Genomic DNA, 18394 nt, shown 5'->3' with positions numbered 1-18394 from the left:
TGATGGCAGCCTGATTATCACAGTACAACATCATGGGTTTGTCATGATCAATCCCAAGTTCCTCCATTAAGGACCTTAGCCACAACAATTCCGAGACTCCATGTGCCATGGCTCTATACTCTGCTTCTGCGGAGGATCGGGCCACAACAGGTTGTTTCTTACTCCTCCAAGAGACAACATTACCAGTCATTAGACTGCAATACCCTGAAGTAGATCTTCTATTATCAATATTTCCAGCCCAATCAACATCAGTATAGGCTTCAAGTTTTTGATGACTATGCTTGGTAAATAGAATTCCTTTTCCTGGAGAGCCTTTCAGATAGCACAAAATTCGTTCTGTTGCTGCCATATGAGTATCTCTAGGAGCATGCATGAACTGGCTAATGCAATTGACAGCATACGCAATATTTGGCCTAGTCATGCACAGATACAGAAGCTTCCCAAGAAGTCTCTGAAAGACCCCTTTGTCTTCCAACAAAGTTCCATCCAAAGCTGAAAGTTTGTGACTCATATCAATGGGAGTTACAGCTGGTCTTGCACCCAGTTTTCCAGTTTTAGACAACAAATCAAGGACATATTTCCTTTGGGAAATAAGAATCCCATCCTTGGATCTGGCAACTTCTATGCCAAGGAAGTATCTCAACTCCCCTAGATCCTTAATCTCAAATTCTATATGGAGGAAAGACTTAAGGGCCAGAATGCCTGAGGCATCATCACCAGTCACTATAATGTCATCAACATACACAATGAGATACACTACTAGAGATCCACTTTTCTTCACAAACAGAGTATGATCTGATTGTGTCTGAACATAGCCGAATTTAACAAGTGCAACTCTAAATCTCTCAAACCAGGCTCTAGGAGATTGTTTGAAACCATAAAGTGATTTCTTCAATTTACATACCTTTCCTTGCATATCTTTCCCATATATTCCTAGAGGAAGACACATGTAGACCTCCTCATGTAAGTCTAAAAGAATGGTAGGATCCATTTAATGGACGCCAAGAAAGGTGCGGAATGGGGGCGAATTTCAAAAAAAAATTCCTACCTTCGTCTAACTGGGAATCATATTCCCTAAATTTAGAATACATTATTCAAGGATCCTACTTGAACCATAAACAAACCAGATCTGAACCAAAAGGAAACAGGAAGGATTATACCTGATCTGGAGAAATAATATCTCCCAAAGTTGGTGTTCATGCCCAAAGAAGTGACCAAGATCCGCTCCTGCTGAAGATGACACAACTGTGGATGGAACGGAACCAGCAGGGTGCGTCCTACACACTGGATTCTTCACAAGAACCCTCTGGAAACCTTGAACACCGAATCCTAGTGTCTTTCTTGCAAGACTATTGTCAAGAACTGCTTTCTTGACTTCCTATTGCTGCAAAGATCCAATCTTCCAACAGGTAGTGGTGGCGGCTGAAGGAGGAGAAGTCCAGGGACGAAGAGGGCAGAATTATCTCTTCTCTTTGGAGTCTGTGAGAGATCAAATCTCAGATTGCAGGATGTCTTTCTTGCTTACACAAACCCCTAGTTCGAAATCTGATATTCTTCCTAGTGTCTTCTCCTCTTTCTTCTTGATTAAGAAACCTCCCAATATTTTGGGAGTTATCCCAATCCAAATCAGTATTTGGATAGAGGTTAATCTCAATCCTATCTTCAGATTAAGTTAGTTAACTCTTGATCTTATCAGGAGGTTACCAGATTCAAATCTAATTTGAATTTGGTCTCTTAGAGTGGATAAGGTCAAAGACCCAATCATTTTACTAACACTAATCTCAGATTCGCCCTATGAACTAGTGATCATATCAGCCCAGTTCGAAATGGGCTTTTGGCCCATTAAGTGTTCAGTGTTTAAATAGTTTCCAACCTGCTACCCAGTTGAGCTTCTTTGTATGGTGTGGGACCCAAGCATTAATCTACACACCAGCCACATGGGTTCGGCCCAGCCTTTATTACAAGGCCCAGCTGAATTCACTGAAAGACTCAGTAACCCCCTTGAGCCCATCACATGGACCCTATGGGCCCAACACTTACATTAAGTGGTCCCTAGGCCAAGCCATCTTATATAAACCTAGGGACTGTGGGCAGGTGCAAGATTAGCCCATCAGGTAATATCCTAAATGGTCTTACACTTAACCTCTCATCCCTTAATGCAAGCACTGCCCGACAAGAGAAGACCTCTCCCTCGGCTGCAAGGAACAGTGCCGCACTCTCTACTCACATGGATCCCGGGAATTAAAACCTTTTGCAAATCTTTTGAAACCGTACATATACAATATATATATATATATATATATATATATATATATATCTTATTTTTGCAAAACAAAATTCCAACAATTGAAATCAACTGCCGGCAGTTTGGTTTCCATAAGAGAGAGTGCATTCCCGATCATTACCATTGTCCGACAAAGGGGCTGATCCTGTCACTATGACCACTCACTCAGATGAATTCTCAGACTGCCCCAACATGTCCAGGTTTTGACCCCCACTAAGGATCTCACTGATTGACACATCAAAGACAGCCCGATCCGACACCTAGTGATGTGTCATAATCGAGTCTAGGGGTCAAGTGTAACTTTCCAGTTTTGCCCATCTGTCTCCAAGGTCTAGGGCAACACTGAAAATCTAGTCTGGTTCAAGGGTTCAAGCAATCCCATACTGCATGTGCCTTGGGTCTTACCCTGATGGCCGAAACAAGCCATCCCAACACTTGATGGCACACCAGTATCAGCCTTGGCAGGATAAATCTCCCCAGACTTATCCAATGGCTGTGAACATTTAAAACTAACACAAGTTTCTATAAGTGTCCAGTTTTAGGGTCTTACACAGAATTATACCAAACAACATGAATCAAACATGCACTTAAATTTATTTCCACTAAATAACAAAAGTACATCAAACCCGATTGAAGCTAAGGGCATACAAGATTGTCTAACAAAGTCACCATTCAAAAATGTATTCTTTACATCTAACTGATAGAGAGACCAATCAAAGTGAACTGCCAGAGATAAAAGAACCCTCACAGATGTCATCTTGGCAACAGGGGCAAAAGTCTCCAGGTAGTCAATCCCATATGTCTATGTGTAGCCTTTTGCAACAAGTTTGGCCTTGTACCTCTCAATAGTTCCATCAGCCCTGTATTTAATGGTAAAAACCGACTTGCACCCAACTGGATCCTTTCCTTCAGGCAAATCCACCACCTCCCAATGTAGAGCATCCATTTCAGTCTTCATGGCATCTCTCCATTCTAGAATCCCAAGAGCTTCTGAGACAGACCTAGGAATGGGGTTAGAAGCAACAGAAGAGAGGTAGGCAAAGTATGAAGGAGAAAGCAGGTCATAAGAAAGGTGTTTGGAAATGTAGTGTGCAGTACACTTCCGCTTCCCTTTCCTAACAGCAATTGAGACATCAAGGTCTAGGAAGGATGATTCCAAAGGAGCTGAAGCAGTACCTGTTATCTCATCTATGATTGGGAATGTATGAGCCTCATCTGTTGTAAGGGAAACTACTTACTCATTCCTGGATCTCTGCCTTTGATACACTTTGGGATTATGGGTAGGACGAGGAGGTAAAGAAATAGGGGCACTAGGCCAAGAGGTATGAAGTGATTGATCCTCTTATTCATTTGGTGAGGATACAGGTTTGTCAAGAGGCTCAACTGGGACAGGAAGATGAAGAGCAAAAACTTGTGACAGACTCTCCCCCTGTGGACAATGTCCTTCCTGAGAGGAACCATAAAAAGGAGAAAGTTCATCAAAGGTAACATCCATAGAGACATGTCGGGTGCCAGTCTTTGGATCAAAACAACAATAACCCTTTTGTGTGGGGGAGTAACCAAGGAAGATGCATTTGTGGGCTTTCGGTTCAAACTTATGTCTCTGCACACTTGGAATGTGAACATAGCAGGTACAACCAAACACATGAAGAGGAATTGGGAAGAGATCCTTGTCTGGATGAAGAAGACAGAAGGGGGATTTAAACCCTAAAAACCTGGATGGGATACGGTTTATGAGATAGGTAGCAGTAAGTATAGCATCACCCCAAAATCTTGTGGGAATATGTGAGGCAAACAAAAGGCTCCTTGCAACTTCAACAATATGTCTATTTTTCCTCTCAGCAACTGTTAGACAGTTTTGTATGCCCTTAGCTTCAATCCAATTTGATGTACTTTTGACATTTAGTGTAAATAAATAAAGTACATGTTTGATTCATGTTGTTTGGTATATTTATGTGTAAGACCCTAAAACTGAACACTTATAGAGACTCATGTTAGTTTTAAATGTTCACAGCCGTTGGATAAGTCTAGGGAGATTTATCCTGCCAAGGCTAATACTGATGTGCCACCAAGTGTTGGGATGGCTTGTCTCGACCATCAGGGTAAGACCCAAGGCACATGCAGTATGGGATTGCTTGAACCCTTGAACCGGACTAGATTTCCAGCATTGCCCTAGACCTTGGAGACAGATGGGCAAAACTGGAAAGTTACACCTGACCCCTGGACTCAATTATGACACTTCACTAGGTGTCGGATCGGGCTTATCTTTGACATGTCAATCAGTGAGATCCTTAGTGGGGGTCAAAACCTGGATATGTTGGGGCTTTCTGAGAATTCATCTGAGTGAGTGATCATAGTGACAGGATCAGCCCCTTTGTCGGACAATGGTAATGATCGGGAATGCACTCTCTCTGATGGGAACCAAACTGCCGGCAGTTGATTTCAATCGTTGGAATTTTGTTTTGCAAAATTAATATATATACATATATATATATATATATATATATATATATATATATATGTACGGTTTCAAAAGATTTGCAAAAGGTTTTAATTCCCAGGATCCATGTGAGTAGAGAGTGCGGCACTGTTCCTTGTAGTTGAGGGAGAGGTCTTCTCTTGTCAGGCAGTGCTTGATCATTAAGGGCTGAGAGGTTAAGTGTAAGACCATTTAGGATATTACCTGATGGGCTAATCTTGCACCTGCCCACAGTCCCTGGGTTTTTATAAGATGGCTTGGCCCAGGACCACTTAATGTAAGTGTTGGGCCCATAGGGTCCATGTGATGGGCTCAAGGGGTCACTGAGTTTTCAGTGAATTCTGCTGGGCCTTGTAATAAAGGCTGGGCCGAACCCATGTGGCTGGTGTGTAGATCAATGCTTGGATCCCATGCCATATAGAGAAGCCCAACTGGGCAGCAGATTGGAAACTAATTAAACACTGAACACTTAATGGGCCAAAAGCCCATTACGAGCTGGGCTGATATGATCACCCATCTAAGGGGCGAATCTGAGATTGATGTTAGTAAAAGGATTGGGCTTTTGACCTTATTCACTCTGGGAGACCAAATTCAAATTAGATTTGAATCTGGTAACCTCCTGATAAGATCAGGAGTAAACTAACTTAATATGCAGATAGGATTAAGATTATCCCCTATCCAAATATTGATTTGGATTGGGATAACTCCTAATTAGGAGGATTTCTTAATCAAGAAGAAAGGAGAAAACCAATTTGAATATACCAGATTTCGAACAAGAAGGTTTTTTCCAAGGGAGAAGAAATCCTTTACACAAAAGAGATTAGATCTCAGAACTCTAGAGAGAAGAAAAGCTATTGAGCCATCTTCGTCCAGGACTTCTCCTCCAGCCGCCACCAACCCCTCTTGCAAGATTCGATCTTTGTAGTAGAAAGAAGTCAAGAAATTAGTTCTTGACATTAGTCTTGTAGAAAAGACTGAAAAGGATTCTGTGTTTAGAGTTTCCAATGGGTTCTTGCAAAGGATCCAGTGTGTAGGACGCACCCTGTTGGTTCTGTTCCATCCACAGCTGTGTCATCTTCAGCAGGAGCGGATCTTGGTGTCTTCTTTGGGCGTGAACACCAACTTTGGGAGATACTGTTTCTCCAGATCAGGTATAATCCTCCCTTTTTCTTTTTGGTTCAGATCTGGTTCGATTATGGTTCAAGTATAATCCTTGAATATTGCATTCTAAATTTAGGGAATATGATTCCCAGTTGGGAGAAGGTAAAAAAATTTTTGAAATTTGCCCACCCATTCCGCCCCCTTCATGGCGTCCATTAGATAGATCCTACCATTCTTTCAGAAACTCCATTTTGTTCAAGGGTTCTAACACAGGAGCTTTGATGAATAACCCCCATGTCAGAGAGATACAAGGATAAACTCTTTTCAAAATACTCTTTTGCATTGTCAGATCTAAAAACCTTAATTCTAGTATAAAATTGAGTTAAAACAAGCTCATGAAATTGCCTCACAAGTCTTGGGACTTCATCCCGGGATTTCATTAAGTATATCCAAGTGAATCTAGAAAAGTCATCAATAAACGGGATAAAATATCTGTAACCCCCCATAGAAGATAAGTGGTAAGGCCCCCACACATCAAAGTGCACAATATGAAAAGGAAAAGAGGATCTTTTATTGCTCACAGGGTAATTTTTTCTACAATGCATTGACAACTGATAGGACTCACAATTGAGACTGGACACACTGACTCCCTTAAACAGTTTGGGAAACAAATGACTTAAAGCAGAAAAAGGTAAATGACCCAACCGACAATGACTCAACATAATTTGACTGACAGACTCTGGAAAAGTAGAACCAAAAGCAACATTCTTGTGATGATCAAAGCATTGGCCAGGGGGGTGTCGATCAAGTATATTCCATTCGCTTTATGGCCACTCCCAATCACCTTTTGAGACTTCAGGTCCTAAAACACACAGTGAGAAGGGAAAATGTTATACAACAATTCAATGACTTGGTCAAGCTACTTACAGATAATAAGTTGGTATTTAATTTAGGTACATGAAGAGTGGAAGATAAGAGTAAGGAGTCTGTAGCCTTGACAGTTCCCTTGCCAGAAATAGGGGCAAGAGAACCATCAGCTAAGGTGATTTTGTCACGACCAGAAAGTAAATCATATGAAACAAACAAAGTGGAAAGGTTGGTCATGTGATCAGAAGCACCTGAGTCTATGATCCAAGGGGTTTTGAGATTACTTGAGGTGGATGCATGGTTAGCAGAAGCCCTTATACCTGAGTGAGCAAATGCGGTGGTGGCTGGACTTCCAGAAGGGTTGGATGATGATGTTACACCTTCAAGCTGGCTGATCATCTTTCTAAACTTCTCATATTCAGCTTTAATAGCTGCCAACTATGCATTGGTAGACTCAACCTCTGTATCTGTGCTTGTGGCTGCATGTGCACTTCTTGTCTTTCTACTATCATTCTTCTTCTGGAATCTGATAGGAACAAGATTGGGATGCAATTTCCAGCACTTGTCCTTTGTGTGTTTCGATTTCTTACAATATTCACACACCACCTCCTTCTTTCTTGTGCCACTGTGAGCTCCTGTAACCCCTTTGGGTTTAATTCCCATATTTGCAAAATGATCATTGATACTGACTCCTTGAACCTACACTTGCCTCTTACTTTCTTCACTGCTGACCAAAGCATATACTTGTGACAATGAAACATCTTCCTTGGACAAGATGTTTTTCTTTGTTATGTCATATTCAGAGTTCAGCCTGTCAAGAACTCAAAGACCCTATTCCTTTCAACCAATTTCCTGTATGTTTCAGCATCCTTGAGGGTATCCCATGTCACAGCCTCTATCAAATCAATCTCTTGCCATAGAGATTTCAAGGTTGAGAAGTATGTTGCAAGTGACTTCTCCCCCTTCCTTAGATTCTTCACATCACTTCTCAGTTTGTAGGCTCTGGCAACATTCAACTTTTGGGCTGCATTGAGTTCACAAGCCACCCAATCACTGTGTAATTCACCTGCACCCATTTCTCATAAGAGGGATCCTCCTCTGGGGGAGCTTTCTTGCTCCCAGAGATAAACCCCCACTTTCCTCTACTACAAATGTGAATTTTTACGGATTGTGACCAGGCCAAATAATTGGTTCCATCCAGTTTAATTGTAGTTACAGCCAACAAGGAATCAGTTGTAGTTCCCGAATTATGTCCATATTCAGCAATGCTCTTGTTCTCAATTTCTGAGAGGTCCATTATGTAACAACTTCAATTAGGGTTTCGGTAAGCCTTCCAAAATGACATGATTTCAAAGAACTCAGATTGAGTTGAAACAATAGCAAACACAGCAACTCACAAACTCACTTCAGATCTGACAGCCGTGAGAACCAAGTTCAGTGGTAGCACTTTCAAGGAGAAGAAACCCTAATTCAGCCTTCAAGGAACAATTAGCAGGCCTCCAAACAAATGTATTCTTGGTTTCCAACAATAATTTCCCAAGGAGAACAAAAAATATAGTCCACAGTACCTAAGAGGACTTTTTACAAACATTATGTATGCAACAGTCAACACTTCACTGTTAACCCAGCAGAAATCACTTCAAGAGCACTCCGTCTAGGTCCAAGAAGTAGCTGAACTAAAGTAGATGCTTGTACCACTTAGTTTAGATTGGTTTTCAGCAGTTTTGGAAGTTCAATAACAGCTGAACCACACTTCCAGAATAACCCAGAAATTTTTTAGTAGAATCAGTCTAGCAACAGTGGGCCGAGTAGAGGTGTGCTTTGAATGCTTTAACAGTCCTCCCAAATAACAAAATAACTCAGCAAAGAACTAAGAAAACAACTTACAGTATCTCTGGTTTGAACTTCAAACCAGGTCGAACACTTTGCTCTCTGAGCTAGCTTCGAAATCCCATTTTTCTGATTTCAAATTAGGCTGAAAAACTTGCTCTCTGATTCTTCTTGGTCATCGAACCCTTCTCCAAGTGTATAGAAACTTGGGCACCCTCCAATGACCTCCAAGAACCAAGCGAATGACTGTAAACATTCAGCCCTAGAACCTCCTCATGCAATTGGCTGAACTAGAACCACATGAGGGACATGCCAAGCAATGACCTTCTCTGATACCAAGTTGAAAAACAGTTCACTTGATGTATGGAATTGTTTGAGATTAGATGCAAACAGAAACTAAACAAACAAGAGAGGAAGAGAAGAGAGAGAGAGCTGACGGCAATGAGTGTTAGAGAGTGAGAGTTTCGAACTTAACCTCACTCTAACACTCTAAACATTTTATTAAGGTGTTAATCTTTAATAAATTACAGAGAGGCCCTCGAGTGGGCAGAAAAATACAAAAAACAGAACATTAAAGAGTATAGGCCCAAAATAAGGCCCATAACAAAGAGAAACATAACATAACATGAAATGACAGTCTACGGGCCATTCGACCCATCTCCTCTACACACTTCTTTCTTTCATTAAATAAAGCCATGTCATTCTTGAACAGTCATCAACAAAAATAACAAAATATTTGTAACCATTATAAGACTCAATTCTGATTGGACCCCACACATTTGAATGAACTAAATCAAAAGGACTCAACATACGATTATCACTATATAGACGACAGATGAATGACGGAACAAGAAGCTTGAGAAGTTTAAGAGATGGATGGCCGAGTCTACAATGCCACTGAAGAGGAGCCAAAGAGGTTTGAAGTGCAACGATAGATCCACCATCGTCAAGATAATACAATCTGCCAGCTTCATGCCCTTCACCAATCTTCTTCCCTATCGTTAGATCCTAAAAAAACACGAGGAAGGGTAAAATGTGATAGAACAATTGAGGGACTTGATTAGTTTACTAACAAACATAAGATTGAAAAGAAACTTGGGACCGTATAAAACAAAAGTCAAAGAAAGAGATGCTATGTAACATTACCAACACCATAGATGGGGGGAAGTATATCCATTGTCAAGGTCACATTATTCGATGTAGAAATTGGAGAAAGGGAGGAAAACACACATGGAGTCTCGGTCATGTGATCAGAGGCTCCAGAGTCAATTATCTAGGGTCAAGGTTTGGATTCTAGGCAAGCTATACCTAGATGAGCAAGAGTGGTAGTATTCTGATGTGAGGTGGCCTGAAGAAATCTCTCATACTCCTCTCTTGGAATACTCATCATCTCCTTCCCAAAAGTAGTTGTGACAGTAGAGGATGCCGGATCAACTAGTTGAATATCACTAACTTCACTACCACCAACAACAGCATGATTAGCCCATGTTGATGGTGGACCATGCAAATCATAGCAGAAGTTAATTGTGTCCTTCTCTCCCACAATGTGTGCATTTTCTAGTGGTGCTCCCCCTTCCTCTGTCACGGCCTCCCCCTGTATCATAGCCTCCTCCACCACTATGACCACCCATAGGGTTACCACGGCCTCCCTTAACTATACAACCACCTCCTCTGTGTCCATAAGAACCACCTCGAGTGACAACAAGTGTTGATCTATCAGAAGGTATGTTACACTCTGTGGGGGTAAGAGATATCCTACAGAGACGGGCAAACACCTCTTCTAGAGTAAGGAGTGCAGATCCTCCCAATATCTGTGCTCTGGCAGGTTCATATTCTACTTTCAATCCCACCAAGAACCGAGTAACATCTAGTTGTTCCCTTTGTTGCTGTTGAATCTTAACGTCTAGTGTTAAGGGATGATAGACATTAAGTTCATTCCGAAGATTCTTCATACAGGTGTAATATTCTTCAAGAATCTAGTTTCCCTATTGCAAACTAAAGTATTCCTAATAAAGCTGATAAACCCTTGTGGTGTTGTCTTGTCCAGAGTAGAGTTTCTTGGCATGTTCTCATATATCCCTTGCTGTAACACTGACTCTAGGCTCCATTCTGTTCCACAACCACGTCATAATTTGAGCATCCTCTTACTCCCAATCAAGGTTCAAAGTATCGACACGTATCAGCCGATATGTATCGTTCCGAAACCCCACCGATACGCCCCTACAGTTCAGGGTGTAGTGAAGACCTAAATCGGCTCCCCTAAACCAGTTGGCGAAAAAAATAAAAAATAAAAAAAAAACACCAAAAGGAGTATTGATTCGCCCTATACGCCCATACCGGCTTATCGGGCGTACCGAAATTTTGGACCTTGCTCCCAATCACTAAAACCCGGGGATTCAGCACAAGGCTTCTCCTCTCCCATATATGTTTTACTTTCTTCTTAGTCTTCCGAAACACCTCCAACGACTTGGCCCACAGAACATAGATTTCACAATTAAGTTTGATGGTCATCTGGATATCTAAAAAATCAGAGGAAATCATGACACTCGATTTCTGGTCACCACTCGCATCTCCCATCGAATCCATTTCAGTCTACAAAGTCAGCTCTGCCCATCACACCCAAAAAAACAGTTCCAACCACTGCACTACAGTTCGTTAGCTACCACACAAGCACACTTGCAATCACCAAGTACTGGCCTTAGCAACGCAAGGAGAGAGCAGATAGCAGGAGAGCAAGAGCACTACTGCACTACATATGAACACTGAGAAACCTCTTAGAAATGTCAAGGTGCTCAGCTCTGTCAGGTATTTAACCGTATTCTTTCTGTCACTCTTATCATCAGTTCATAACAGATTCAAAGTGTACAAATCAAGGCAACATAAACAGGTTTTTTGCTTTTTTACAAGATTAGTTCATTAGAGGTGAGCATACCGCCTTACTCATAACCAAGTCGGGTAGTTTGATTCATTCTGGTGTAATGGGTAGTGTTCTCAGAGACTTCTTGTGCTTGTACTTATTCCTACTTTTTGTTTGGATCCGTAATTGTTCTGTGTTGAACTCCGATGTAGAAGCTCTGCTTTCACTTCTGAAAGATTTGACAGTACCACCTTCGATCATATCGAGCTGGAATTCGAATGATTCCACGCCTTGTAACTGGCAAGGAATTCAGTGTGATGACCCCAAACAGAAAGTAGTCACCACGAACTTGCCGGGTATGGGGATTTCTGGTTCACTAAGACTGGAGATTGGCCATCTGAGATCACTCAAGACTATTGACCTTGGCATGAACAATTTATCGGGCTTGATCCCAGCAAAGTTGTCGAACTGTACTCTGCTTGAATACTTGGATCTATCGGTGAATGGTTTCATCGGTGATGTGCTCGGAAAATTAGTATACTTGAGGAAGCTGAACACAATTTATCTCTACAGTAATGGGTTCACTGGTTCCATCCCGTTCAATGTAGGAAACATGACTGATCTTATTTCTCTGTGCCTTTATAGTAATCAATTATCAGGCATGATACCGGAATCTATTGGGAATTGTACTAAACTGCAAGAACTCTATCTCAGTAAAAATCACTTAGTTGGAGCTTTGCCTGGGAGCCTAAGTAATCTTCAGTACCTTGCATTCATGGATGTCAGCTTGAACAGACTTGAGGGCAGGATTACGTTAGGGAGTTCAGGTAGTTGCAAGAATTTGCAGAGGTTGGTTTTGTCATACAACCGCTTTGATGGAGACTACCATCAGGCTTGGGCAACTGCAGTGGCTTAACAACCTTGGATGCCCTGGGTAATAAATTAACACGTCAGGTCCCTGCTTCCTTTGGATTACTAACTGAACTTGAGCTGCTTTACCTTAATGAAAACAAATTGTCTGGCAAAATACCGCCTGAGGTCGGGAGCTATAGATCCTTGAAGACATTACGCTTGAATGTAAACCAACTACAGGGGGAAACCCCGAGTGAGTTGGAATATTGAGTAATTTAGAGGATCTTCGGTTGTTTTCCAATCAATTGACTGGAGAGATTCCAATAAGCATTTGGAAGATTCCAAACCTTAAACATCTCCTAGTTTATTAGAACAATTCGTTTGGGGAATTACCTTCGGAGATTACTGAGCACCACCATCTGGAAAATATTTCAATGTTTGAAAACCATTTTTCTGGAGTCATACCCCAAGGGTTAGGAATCAATAGTAGCTTGGTTCAATTGGAGTTAATTAACAATTCATTCTCTGGTGAAATCCCACCAAACCTATGCTTTGGGAAACGATTGAGAATTTTGAATATGGGTCTAAATCAACTTCAAGGTAACATACCTTCAGATGTTGGGCGTTGCTCATCCTTGAAAAGATTGATTCTAGAAAGAAACAATCTTACCGGCCCCCTTCCTGATTTTGTGCAAAACCCGGATCTCTTTTTCATAGACGTTAGTGGTAATAAAATAACAGGAACAATTCCTTCAAGCTTGGGGAACTGTACCAATCTTGACACAATTAATTTGCCCATCAATGAACTTAAAGTGTCTATACCTCAAGAGCTAGGAAACCTTGTGAACCTAGGGCTGTTAAATTTGTCTCATAACAATCTCTTAGGTACATTGCCTCCACAGATCTCAAACTGTAAGAATTTATTGGATATGGACCTGGGGTTTAACTCATTAAATGGTTCAATTCCATCAAGCCTAAGAAGCTTAACCCAATTATCAAAGTTGAAACTGAAAGAGAATAAGTTCAATGGGGGTATTCCAGATTTATTGCCAGCATTTAATAACTTTCTAGAGCTGCAACTTGGAGGAAATCTTCTTGGGGGCGAAATCCCTTCATCAATTGGATTGTTGCAGAACCTAGTCATTTCTTTGAACCTCAGTGATCATGGATTGATTGGGGAAATTCCATCAGAGATTGGGAAGTTGAATAAGATTGTAAGCTTGGATATATCTCACAACAATCTTTCAGAAAGTTTGGAAGTTCTTGATGCACTCCGATCATTGATGGATGTGAATGTTTCATATAATCTCTTCACTGGTCCTGTACCAAATACAATAATTAAATTGCTAAAGTCCTCTCCTTCATCATTCTGAAAGAATGGTAGGATCCATCGTATGGACACCAAAAAAGTTGCGGAATGGGTGGGCGAATTTCAAAAGTTTTCCTACCTTCTTCCAACTGGGAATCATATTCCCTAAATTTAGAATACTTGAACCATCATCGAACCAGATCTGAACCAAAAGACAAGGGAGGAATTATACCTGATCCAGAGAAGCAGTATCTCTCAAAGTTGGTGTTCACGCCCAAAGAGGACACCAAGATCCACTCCTGCTAAAGATGACACAGCAATCTGTGGAACGGAACCAGCAGAGTGCGTCCTACACACTGAATCCTTCACAAGAATTCTCTGGAAACACTGAGCACCAAATCTTTCAGTTCCTTCTGCAAAACTAATATCAAGAATTGATTTCTTGGTTTCTTTTCTTCAAAGATCGAATCTTTTCAGAGAACGGGGGCAGTTGGAGGAGAACTCCTGAGATGAAGATGGCGAAGATTGCTTCTCTTCTCTCTGGAGTGTATGAGATCCTATCTCAGTTCATAGTAAGTTTTATTGCTCAAAATCCTAGGTTTGAATCCTGTTAATTCTCTTAGGATTTCTCCTCTTTCTTCTTGATTAAGAAATCTCCTAATCCTATTAGGAGTTATCCCAATCCAAATCTGTATCTGGATAGGGGAAGATCTTAATCCTATCTACAGATTAGGTTAGCTTACTCCTGATTTTATCAGGAGATTACCATATTCAAATCTGATTCGAATTTGGTCTCCTGGAGTGGATTAGGTTAAAGGCCCAATCCTTTTGCTAACCTTAATCTCAGATCCGTCCCATAAGTGGGTGATCATATCAGCCCAATCCGAAATGGGCTTTTGGCCCATTAAGTAATCAGTGCTCAATTGGTTTCCAATCTGCTGCCCTGTTGGGTTTCTTTGTATGGCGTGGGACCCAAGCATTGATCTACACACCAGCCACATGGGTTTGGCCCAACCTTTATTACAAGGCCTAGCCGAATTCACTGAGAAGCCCAGTGAACCCCTGAGCCCATCACATGGACCCAATGGGCCCAACACTTACACTAAGTGGTCCCTGGGCCAAGCCATCTTATAAAATCCTAGGGACTGTGGGCAGGTGCAAGATTAGCCCATCAGGTATTATCCTAAATGGCCTTACACTTAACCTCTCAGCCCATAATGATCAAGCATTGCCCAACAAGAGAGGACTTCTCCCTCGGCTGCAAGGAACAGTGTTGCACTCTCTACTCACATGGATCCCGAGAATTAAAACCATTTGCAAACATTTTGAAACCATACTTAAATATATATCATATATACAAATTTTGCAAAAACAAAATTCCAACGATTGAAATCAACTGCCGGCAGTTTGGTTTCCATCAGAGAGATATATATCATATATACAAATTTTGCAAAAACAAAATTCCAACGATTGAGATCAACTGCTGGCAGTTTGGTTTCTATCAGAGAGAGTGCATTCTCGATCATTACCTTTGTCCGACAAAGGGGCTGATCCTGTCACTATGATCACCCACTCGGATGAATTCTCAGACTGCCCCAATATGCCCAAATTTTGACCCCCGCTAAGGATCTCACTGATTGGCATATCAAAGACAGCCCAATCCGACACCTAGTGAAGTATCATAATCGAGTCTAGAGGTCAGGTGTAACTTTCCAGTTTTGTCCATCCAACTCTAAGTTCCAGGGCAATACTAGAAATCTGATCCGGTTCAAGGCTTCGAGTAATCCCACACTACACGTGCCTTGGTCTTACCCTAGTGGCCAAGACAGGCCATCCCAACACTTGGCGGCACACCAGTATCAGCCTTGGTAGGATAAATCTCCCCAGACTTATCCAATGGCTATGAACATTTAAAACTAACACAAGTCTCATTAAGTGTCCAGTTTTAGGGTCTTACATAGAATCATACCATACAACATGAATCAAACATGCACCTTATTTATTTACACTAAATGTCAAAAGTACATCAAATCAGATAGAAACTAAGGGCATACAAAACTGTCTAACACATTCTTGGGGAACCCAGGAATCTGTGTTCCTTGTCTTCTTGGGGATGGCTCACAGCAATCTTTACTCCTTGTAATCATCAATCCAGTGATTAGAAGAGCTTTAGAGTAAAGATTGCATTGATAGATATTGGGTCATTGCTATTTTGTGTTCTAGTGATTCTCTTGTTTAGTTATGTATTTTTCAAGTTCAGAAGATCAAAACCAGAAGTTGAAAGTTCTGTTGGTGAATGTTCAACTCTCTCACTGAATGCAGTGATTGAGGCCACTGATAATCTGAATGATAGATTTATCATTGGCAGAGGAGCCCATAGGACTGTTTACAAAGTAATATTGGGTCCAGAGAAGTTGTATGCTGTAAAGAAACTTGCATTTTCACACCATAAAGGTGCAAGTGAGAGCATGATTAGGGAAATCCAGACTGCTGGAGAGATCAGACACCGAAATCTGGTGAGATTGGAAGATTTCTGGTTGAGGAAAGACTATGGGTTGATCTTGCACAGATACATGGAGAATGGAAGCCTCCATGACGTTCTACATGTGATAATACCTCCTCCAGTTCTCAAGTTGGAAGTGCGTTACAGGATAGCACTGGGAATTGCACAAGGATTAACTTATCTTCATGATGACTGCAATCCTGCTATTGTGCACCGAGATATCAAACCAAATAACGTACTATTGGACATGGAGATGGAGATTCATATCTCTGATTTTGGCATTGCCAAACTCCTGGGTCATTCTTCTGCCTCAGATCAGTCCATCACGGTAGCGGGCACTATTGGATATATAGCACCAGGTTTGTCCCTTTGGATATTAGCATATGGAGTGGCAAAGAACAAGGACAGCTATGGTGTGGTTTTGCTTGAACTAATAACCAGAAAGAAGGCTTTGGATACCTCATTTCCCGAGGACACAGGCATAGTCCATTGGGTAAGTCCAATTTGGAGTACAACTTAGTCCATCAATAGCATTGTGGACCCAAGCCTCATTGAAGAAGTCTTGGATTCCTCTGTCCTAGCAGAAGTAACAAAGGTGCTGTTGGTGGCACTGAACTGTACAGCACAGCAACCAAGTGAGAGGCCCACAATGAGGGATGTGGTGAAGCAGCTAGTAGATGCTAAGTCCCATGCTAGAAGAAAAAAGAATAGTCTTTAAAGAATGTTGGTAACTTGCTCTTTATATTTTCTTCTTATCAATTAGCATAACATAGGATGCGTTTGGTTGCAATCCAAATAAATTTGCACTGGTGTGGAACTGTGACAGTGCAAATGATTTAAGTGTAAATTCTGACCAATTCTTGTTTCAAATTTTAGCTTATTTTGTTTGATTGCATTACAAATGAAGTAAATTAAGACATGAAGCAGAATAAAGTAAAACCCAAAACAAAATTAAACGAGAATTTGCATTTTTTTCATATTTACTCCTGTACTAGTGCAAATAAAATTGCTTTGCTACACACACGACACTACCAACATGTTTTTTCATTTGCACTCATAACGGTTTTATGTTTAACCAATTTACATATTATCCAATGAAAGTCGCATTGTTCCAACCAAATGAAATATCAAAAATTATATAAAAGCACTTTTGGCATTGAAAAAGCACTTTTGTAAAAGTACTTTGATAAAAATATTTTCATAAGTTTTTTCACAAAAGCACTTTATTGAAAGTACTTCAGAAAAGTGCTTTTGTAAAAGTACTTTAGTAGTAGTACTTTTATAAAAGCACTTTTGTAAAATTACTTTTATAAAAACACTTGTAAAAGTACTTTTATAAAAGCACTTTTGTAAAAGTACTTTTATAGAAGTACTTTCATAAGTGTTTTCATAATTTTTTAGAAGTATTGTAAAAGTACTTCCATAAAAGTGCTTTTGTAGAAGTGTTTTTATGAAAGTACTTTCAAAAAAGTTCTTTCATAAAAGTGATTTTCTAAAAGTGCTTCCATAAAAGTGCTTTTATAAAAGTACTTCTACAAAAGTGCTTTCATAAAAGTATTTCCATAAAAGTTTTTTTGTAAAAGTGATTTTGTACAAAAGTTCTTTCGTAAAAGTACTTTTTTAAAAGTGCTCTTAGTATTTTTATAAAAGTGCTTTCGTAAAAATACTTTTCATGAAAGTACTTTTATAAAAGTGCATTTATAAAAATATTTTTGTAAAAGTTCTTTCATAAAAGTACTTTTATAAAGTGATTTTATGTTTTCAGTTTTGATTGATATCAAATTGGACAAGGGTTTGGCCTCATGATCGGATTATTGAAAATTTGGTTTTGGTCTAATTTAAACCAATAAGAATATGGACCAATTTATTTTGGATTGGCCCAATCCAATAATTATAATGGACTATCCAAATCCGAATTGATATGGTTTGGATCGGATTGGATCCAAACCAAAACCGGTCAATTGACACCCCTAGTTCCTAGTACAGGTTGAAAGTGAATAATTATAATGGCAGTCTATATTGTAACATCTTTTTGTTTCCTTTGAATAAAATATCATTTGTTTATCAAAAAAAAAGGTGTTAGATTGAAAAAAATGTTAACTTACTAGTCAAATGGTCGGAGGCACCAGAATCAATAATGCACGGGGATTCTAGGGTATTAGTAGGTACGTGTGAATTAGAGGCTAAGTTATCTAAGGAAGAGGCAAACGATATAGTAGAGGTGGATTCAGAATTTGCCTGTCGAATAACTCTACAATATTGCCCCAAATGTTTGCAGAAGGAGTGTAGATAAACCACTTTGATGGTAACGA

The 18394-nt window shown here is 40.3% G+C and overlaps 1 pseudogene; it reads left to right on the top strand.

Moving 5' to 3' along the window:
• The first annotated feature begins 11539 nt into the window (after nucleotides 1-11539).
• On the top strand, nucleotides 11540-16800 carry LOC148843702 (uncharacterized; annotated as a pseudogene).
• Nucleotides 16801-18394: the final 1594 nt, after the last annotated feature.

Source organism: Nelumbo lutea, chromosome 8, assembly GCF_056320005.1.
Source record: "Nelumbo lutea isolate HS-2025 chromosome 8, American lotus-T2T, whole genome shotgun sequence".
NCBI lineage: Eukaryota > Viridiplantae > Streptophyta > Magnoliopsida > Proteales > Nelumbonaceae > Nelumbo > Nelumbo lutea.
Note: the sequence above shows the minus strand (reverse complement) of the source record. Positions and strands in the feature narration are given on the sequence as shown.